General features: G+C 34.8%; 1 non-coding gene across 1 annotated transcript; it reads right to left on the reverse strand.

Moving 5' to 3' along the window:
- Positions 1 to 7,083: 7,083 nt before the first annotated feature.
- LOC112780250 (small nucleolar RNA R71) lies at positions 7,084 to 7,192 on the reverse strand. The gene has a single exon (XR_003191100.1). It is a non-coding gene; the product is annotated as a small nucleolar RNA R71 (small nucleolar RNA).
- Between the last annotated feature and the right edge of the window lie 922 nt (positions 7,193 to 8,114).

Raw genomic sequence — 8,114 nt, forward strand, 5'->3', positions numbered from 1 at the left:
TGATAATGCTTTTTGTTTCCATGTTAGATATATCTTAAGTACAAGACACCAACACATTTTGTTCTGATTCTGAATACTGGACATATCACACAATTAACCTAAATAGATGATGATTCTTTGGTGCTTATTATTATAACCACTGCATGTTCATCATTGTGAAATTTTGAAATTCAAAACTAGCTTAGCTCCCAACATGAATCCAGCAAGGACATGCTTTCTTTGTTTTCTTTATATAGAGTAATCGTGAAAAGAAAATTGTTCATTGTGAGGGGAACATATATTGAACTTATAAGAGGTTCCTCTGTTAATTGATAAGATGATTGATTCAAGTGTTTGTGTCTTCAAAAATTGACTTATAAAAAAGGCTATTTTAGTATTTGTTAGTTCAAGCTAAGGACCAGCCTGTGTAATATTTTCATGTTCTTGTTATGCTTTGGTATTTTATGGAGCTGATGAAAGTGCCAAGAGTGGAGGTAAAATTAAGAGTGTTCTCTTTCAAGATTCAGTTTGGGACTCAGGTTTGCTAATTCTCAAGGTGTTTTATCTGAATTTGTTTTCAATTTGGTTTTTCTTGTTTCACTTCACTTTATTTTTTCCACTTGATACAGGCTGAAGAATTCAAGAGGAGTTTAAACACTGTGAACTCTGCCTGTGATGAGGTACTTGATATTTAAGTGAAATAAAAAGTCACACTTGACAAGATTAATTAAAATAAAAAGACTAAAACATTCATTCCCTACAACATTTAGAAAATGTTAATTAAATATCACAAAAGAAAATTGGAAAAAGTTAATTCATGTACCACTGTGTGCGTTAATTGACCAACGTGCTAAAATGGTCATTCATTCTTTATTGGGGAAAAAGACAGGACTAACGACGTATCTATATTTGTACTTTGTACATAACAGCACCTTAGATTTGATTTTTTTTTCATGGAGCTAACTGTTTCTTTCTTTTAAAATAAAAGAAGATATCTTAAATGTAAAATCCAATTCATTAATTAGTAATTACTTTAGAATATATAGTCATCAATGATGATCAGTTTATGAAAATCTATCTAATGAATTATATTAGAGATATAGCTATTCTTCTCTAATCTTCGATCTTCTGCTCGAATTCACTCTAGTTTTTTATCTCTTCACTCTTTGAACTCACGATTTCATCAATAATCATTCATATGTCTCCTCTTATTTACTAGAAATAATTTCATGACATGGTATCAAAATTTACATGGTTGAAAGGTTTAACAGTTCTATTTTGCTATTCAACAGTTCACTTCTGATAATGATTATGTCCTTCTTCTTTTATTTCATTTGATTTGATATAATTTGGTACTTCTAATGTTGCTGGTAATTTTCAATTTTTTATAATTTTGTGCAGCACTTACATCACTCATTATTTTGTGCAGCAAGTAGGATTTATATAGCAAGAGTACAATCTTAGTTGATGTAGAAAAGATTAAGCCATACTATCAGAGAGAAGACGAGCACTTGAATTTGAGAATCTTCAGTCTCTTCTTATTGAATATGCTGAATTGACAATGGATGATATTATAGAGGTAAGTTTTAATTAATAACAATTTCATTTATATTGTGACCTGTTGCCTTCTTGGGCAATATGATGATGAATTGAATTTTGAATTAGGCAAATATTGGTTCTGATACTCCAAGAGACAGCTATTAGTTCAGACATTAGGAAATATTAGGACTAGTTCAGACACTTGAGGTTCTGTAAGTAATTACCTCATATTTTAGTTTTTAATAAATTTTCTCGACTCTTTCTACCAATCTAATTTTATTTTTTCTCTTTATATTATTTGACTAGTTATATATTGTTTCTAATGACATCTTTTCATTGTTATAATTTCAATTTATAACAGCCGGCTTGATAGAAATTTTCTGACAGGAGAGGTTCCTACAAATTTTTGTAAGGGATGAGTTTGGATAATAAAGTTAGAGTGTTTGAGTAAGAAAAAAAGATGTTGGAGCAAGTTTCTAGGATGAAACTCACACAAGAGACCAAAAAACTAAGGCAGGCTTGTTTTAAAGTTAATTAGAAAAGGAGGAAACTTTTGGCCTCCAAATCTTATTCATCATCACTTAGCTAAGCTACTTGTCTTGTATATTCATATTCTAAGTAGTACAAACATCACTTATTAGATGGTTTAAATACATTATTAAATATTAACATAGTTTAGGGAACTGGATGGTAGATTTGATTGATTAGTGTTTATTGCAATGCTTGTATTTTGGTAAATTTAGTAAGACAAGGTTTTGTATAGGAGTTATTACTTTTGATTTTCAATAATAAAAAATTATATATTATATTAATATTTTGTTTACGAGTTATATAATATTTCATTTATAGATTATGATTTTTTGCTATTGTTAAATTTTAATCACAATTATTTATTTAACGCGATAAAAATGACAGTAAAAATTATTTTTTTAAACGATAAAAAATGTCACTATCAGGGTAAAACGTCGGTTCAAAAATGCCATTTTAACCAACAAAAATGCTACTGTCAGGGTAAAAATGTCGGTACAAAAATGCCGTTTTAACCAATCAAAATGCCACTGCCATTTTAACCAACCAAAACGCCACTCTGTCAGGGTAATAATGGCGGTTCAAACCGCCGTTTTAACCTATCCAAAAATCGCCATTTTAACCCTGGAAATAATGGCAATTTGAACCGCCGTTTTAACCTATTCAAAAACTGCCGTTTTAACTTAGGAAATTGTGGTGATTTTCAGAAAACCGTCATAATAACCAGAATGACGCCTAGAATTACGTCATTGTACGAAACCGCCATTCTTGGTAATAATGGCGGTTCAAACCGCCGTAAATGCCAAAAAAACTGCCGTTTTTCCCAAAATTTTTTGTAGTGTCTTGCCTTAACCATCTCGCCCTGGTGCTAAAGCGATGCCAAGAAACAAACCTGGTTTTAAATTGAGAGAAATGCCATTTCATGGTTACTGAAGGGATTGTTCTTGGGCACAAGATTTCATACAAAGGAATAGAGGTTGATCAAGCTAAGGTGGAAATAATTGAAAAAATACCACCACATACTAATGTTAAAGCCATCCGAAGCTTCTTATGCCATGCAGGTTTCTACAGGAGGATTATCAAAGACTTTTCCAAAATTGCAAAACTCCTGTGCAATCTTCTAGTTGCAGACACACCTTTTGTTTTTAGTGAGGATTGCTTGCATGCCTTCAAAACTTTAAAGGCAAAACTTGTCACTGCCCCTGTCATTTCTGCACCGAACTGGACCCTACCATTCGAGCTAATGTGTGATGCCAGTGATTATGCCATAGGAGTAGTTCTGGGGCAGCGACATGATAAGCTTCTGTACATCATTTATTATGCTAGTCGCATTCTAAATGATGCTCAAAGGAACTATACCACTACTGAAAAGGAACTAGTAGCAGTTGTCTATACAATTGATAAGTTCAGATCTTATTTGATTAGTTCAAAGGTCATTGTTTACACTGACCATACTGCTCTCAAGTACCTCCTAACCAAATAGGACTCTAAACCAAGGCTAATCAGATGACTACTCCTTCTTCAAGAATTCGACATTTATATCAGGGACAGAAAAGGATCAGAAAACCAAGTGGCAGATCAATTATCCCGAATTGAGCCTGAAGCAGGGACGCCTCTGTCCATCACTGAGGTATCCAAGTCTTTCCCTGATGAGCAGCTTTTTGCAATCTAGAGAGCACCATGGTTTGCAGATATTGTGAACTATAAAGCCATGAAGTTCATTCCAAAGGAGTACAACAGACAGCAAGTGCGCAAACTTTTGAAATTCCTTCAAAAGTACATCTTTAGTAGATTTGGTGTCCCACGAACACTGATCAGTGACGGAGGCACTCACTTCTGTAACAGACAACTTGACTCCTGATGAGCGGATATTTTATACATTTTTTGACATCATTTTCATAATGTTTAGTTATGTTTTGTTTATGTTTTATTATGTTTTCATAGGTTTTAGTGAAAAATTCATATTTTTGAATTCTACTTTGAGTTTGCGTATTTTATGATGATTTCAAGTATTTTCTGGCTAAAATTGAAGAGTTTTGGCAAAGTCTGATTCAAGGAAAGCATAGCAGATGTTGTCAGATTCTGACCTCCATGCACTCAAACGAGAATTTCTGGAGCTACAAAGGTCTAAATGACGCGTTTTCAACGGTGTTGAAATGCTAACTTTCAGAGCTTTCCATAAATATATAATTATTTATACTTTTCTATGAAAGGACTTGCCCATTTTGGGTGTTGAACGCCAAGGAGCTACCCCCTAGCTGGCGTCAAACACCCCAAAAGAGATCCAAAGCTGGCGTTGAACGCTAACCACCCCCTAATGGGCGTTCAACGCCCACCAAGAGCAGAAGGTAGCACGGTTCACTTCTCATTCCTCAAAGTGGACGCCAAGCTCAGCCTAAGTACTCAACCAAAGTGGGCCTAAGGATGGATTTTGCACCTCTAGTCTATTCTATCATATTTTTGTACTTCTTAGTTAGATTAGTATATATAGAACAAGGATCACCCTTGTTCAGGACCTTATGCCATATTTTCAAATTTACATTACTACTTTCTGTAAGCTATGAGCCACTAACCTCCTAGGTTAAGGTTAGGAGCTCTGCTGATTTTTATGGATTAATAATATCATTGTTCTATTTCAACCTATGCTTGATTCTATTCTAAGATGTATCTTCGTTCTTCATCCTAATGAATTGGGAGTGTAACTTGACCGTCATCCCTATTCTACATGGGTTCTTGCGAGTTCTTGACGGGATAGTATTGAACCACAAGCTTGATTATACATCTCTTAGACGGCTAATCCACGACTTCGTTGGGGACTTGGAGACATCAGTTCAGCCGAGGTATGGGGCGATTAGAGCCTTTGTGGTATCGGCTAGAATCATAAAGCAGTATTCTCTGATCCGAAAGATCCGATCTTGTCTGTAGCATTTTTGAGTAGGATCACCAAGGGAATGGACTGCAGGAGCTTTACCCCCGTTCAGATTGGATGACCACTGACCTAGCGTTTGATCTGAAGTAGAGGAGATTAATGACCACTGACCTGGCGTTAATCATTTACAGAAGGAGGAAGTATCTCTGAAGCCTCATCCATTCTCTCATCACTGATTTCACACCAATTAAGTAATTCTATCTTTATTCCGTTTTTATACGTTTTTCACAAAAACTATCTTTTCTAATCGCCTGACTAAGATCTACAAGATAGTCATTGCTTGCTCAATCTGACAATCTCCGAGGGATTCGACCCTCACTCACTTGAGGTATTACTTGGACGACCTGGTGCACTTGCCGGTCTATCTATGTGAAACTTGCGGAGTTCAATTTTGTGCACCAAGTTTTTGGCGCCATTGTCGGGGATTGTTTGAGTTTGACAAACTACCGGACTATCTTGTTGCTTAGATTAGGTACTTTAAGGTTTAGTAGATCTTTTAATTGTGTCTTTTGTTTTCTTTTTCAAAATCCATCTTTTCTTTGTCTTTTGGTTGAGTCTAGTGTCAATTTTTAAGTTTGGTGTCTTTTGTGTGTTCTTTATTTTCCTTAAATTTTTGAATTTGCTCTTGAGTGTTCTTCTTGGTATGCAAGTTGTTCTTGTTTCTTTTCTTTGTTTGATCTTAAAATTTTTAAGTTTGGTGTCTTTTGGTGTTTTTCTTTCTAATTTCCGAAAAACTAGTGTCTTTGATCTAAAAATTTTAAGTTTGGTGTCTTTTGGTTGTTTTTCTCTTTCTTCATTAATTCGAAAAAAATAAAAAAAATGTTTCTTTTATCTTTATTCAGAATTTCGAAAATCTTGTTTCCTTTTTTTTTTATCTTGATTTAAAAAATTTTTAAATTTGGTGTTTTCTTGTTAGTAAGGTTCAAATTTTGAATTTCAAATCTTATCTTTTCAAATCTTTTTCAATTCAATATCTTATCTTTTTTATCTTTCTTTGAATTTCAAAAATCCTATCTTATCTTACTTTAATTTCAAATTTTAAAATTCAATTTCAAAATTCAAAATTTAAAATTTAAATTTCAAAATCAAATCTTTTTCAAATATTTATCATATCTTTTTGCTTTAAGTCCTTCCTATCTTATCTTCTTTTTAAATTTAAAACTTTTAAAGTCCAAGTCTTTACTTTCTTTTAAAAATTAAATTTCAAAATCAAATCTTTTAATTTGTTTTCAAATCTTGTTAGTTGGTTAGTTACTTGTTTTATCTTATTCTAAATTTGAAAGTTTAGTATCTCTCTAATTCTTCTTTCTCTCTCTTATATTTTCAAAAACTTTCTACTTCTTTCTCTCTCTACTTTTTCAAAAATTCTTACCTCTTTCTCTCACCTCTATTTAAAAAAATATCTTCTTTTCCTTTTCTATTTATTTTTCAAAAACTCTTTTAATTTAAAAGATATCTTTCTTTTCTTTTCCCCTCTTCTAACTCTCTCACAAAGGACCTCTATACTTTAACATAAAGAATCCTTTTTCTTCTCTTCTTGCATTCTTCCTTCTCGTTTATGAGCAGGAATAGGGATAAAGAACCTCTGTTTGTTCCTGACCCTGAACTTGAGAGGACTCTAAGGAGGTGTTTACAATAAGTTAGAGCACAACACTCCAGAGAAAATCTCACAGAGCTTTTCGAACAAGAAGCTGAAAATACAGACATGGCCGCCAATCTTAATGGTGGAGAACACGCAAGGAAGGTCCTAGGTGACTTTACTGCACCCACTTTTGACTTCTATGGATGAAGCATCTCTATACCTGCTATTGGTGCAAATAACTTTGAGCTGAAGTCTCAACTGGTCACTTTAGTTCAACAGAACTGCCAGTTTCATGAACTTCCATAGGAAGATCCCAACATATTCATCTCTGATTTCTTACAGATCTGTGATACTGTCAAGACTAACGGAGTGGATCTAGAAATTTATAATCTTATGCTTTTTCCCTTTGCTATAAGGGGACATAGCTAGGTTATGGCTGGATTCCCAATCGAAGAAAAGCCTAAACTCTTGGAAAAAGGTGGTCAATGCATTTTTGACCAAGTTCTTTCCACCTCAGAAGCTGAGCAAGCTCAGGGTGAAAGTTCAGACCTTCAAGCAAAAAGAGGGTGAATCCCTCTATGAGGCCTGGGAGAGGTACAAGCAATTGATCAGAAAGTGCCCTCCTAACATGATTTCGGACTGGACCATGCTAGATATCTTCTATGATGGTGTTTCTGAGATGTCAAAGATGGCATTGGACCACTCTACTGGTGGTTCAGTCCACTTGAAGAAAACGCCTGAAGAGACACAGGAACTCATTGACATGGTTGCTAACAGCCAATTCATGTACACTTCTGAGAGGAACCCTATAAGTAATGGGATAGCTCTGAAGAGAGGAGTCTTGGAGATTGACACTCTGAATGTCATATTGGCTCAGAACAAGATCCTGACCCAACAGGTCAATATGATCTCTCAGCATCTAACATGATTGCAAGCTGTAGCTGACAGCACTAAAAAAGCCTTCTATAAAGGAGATGCATATGATCCAGATCAACCCATGATGAATGAGGTTAACTATTTGGGAAATTCCTCAGGAAATTCCAACAATGAACATTATGGAAACACCTACAACTTATCATGGGGGAATCATCTCAACTTTTTATGGAGGGATCAACAGAAGCCTCAGCAAGGCTTCAATAACGATCGAGGTAGAAGAAACCAGAATAGGTTTAATAATAAACCATTCCCATCTTCTCAGCAACATATGGAAACTTCTAAGCAGAGTCTCTCTTACTTATCCACTATAGTCTCCAATCTCTCTTAAACCACTCATAGTATCATTATTGAAACAAGATCCTCCATAAGGAATTTGGAGGTATAGATTGGTCAGCTGAGTAAAAGACTCCTTGAGACTCCTCCTAACACTCATCCTAGTAATACTGAAGTAAACCCAAGAGAAGAGTGCAAGGCCATCACTGCAGAAGTTGAGACCGAAACTAAAAAGGAGAAGCTGGCGTTGAGCACCAGCAAGGGAGTAGTTGGGCATTCAACACCCAGAGAGGAGAAGTTATTGGTGTTGAACACCAGCAATGGAGTAGAAGCTGGGCGTTCAACGCC

The sequence above is a fragment of the Arachis hypogaea genome, chromosome 19 (assembly GCF_003086295.3).
Source record: "Arachis hypogaea cultivar Tifrunner chromosome 19, arahy.Tifrunner.gnm2.J5K5, whole genome shotgun sequence".
Taxonomy (NCBI): Eukaryota; Viridiplantae; Streptophyta; class Magnoliopsida; order Fabales; family Fabaceae; genus Arachis; species Arachis hypogaea.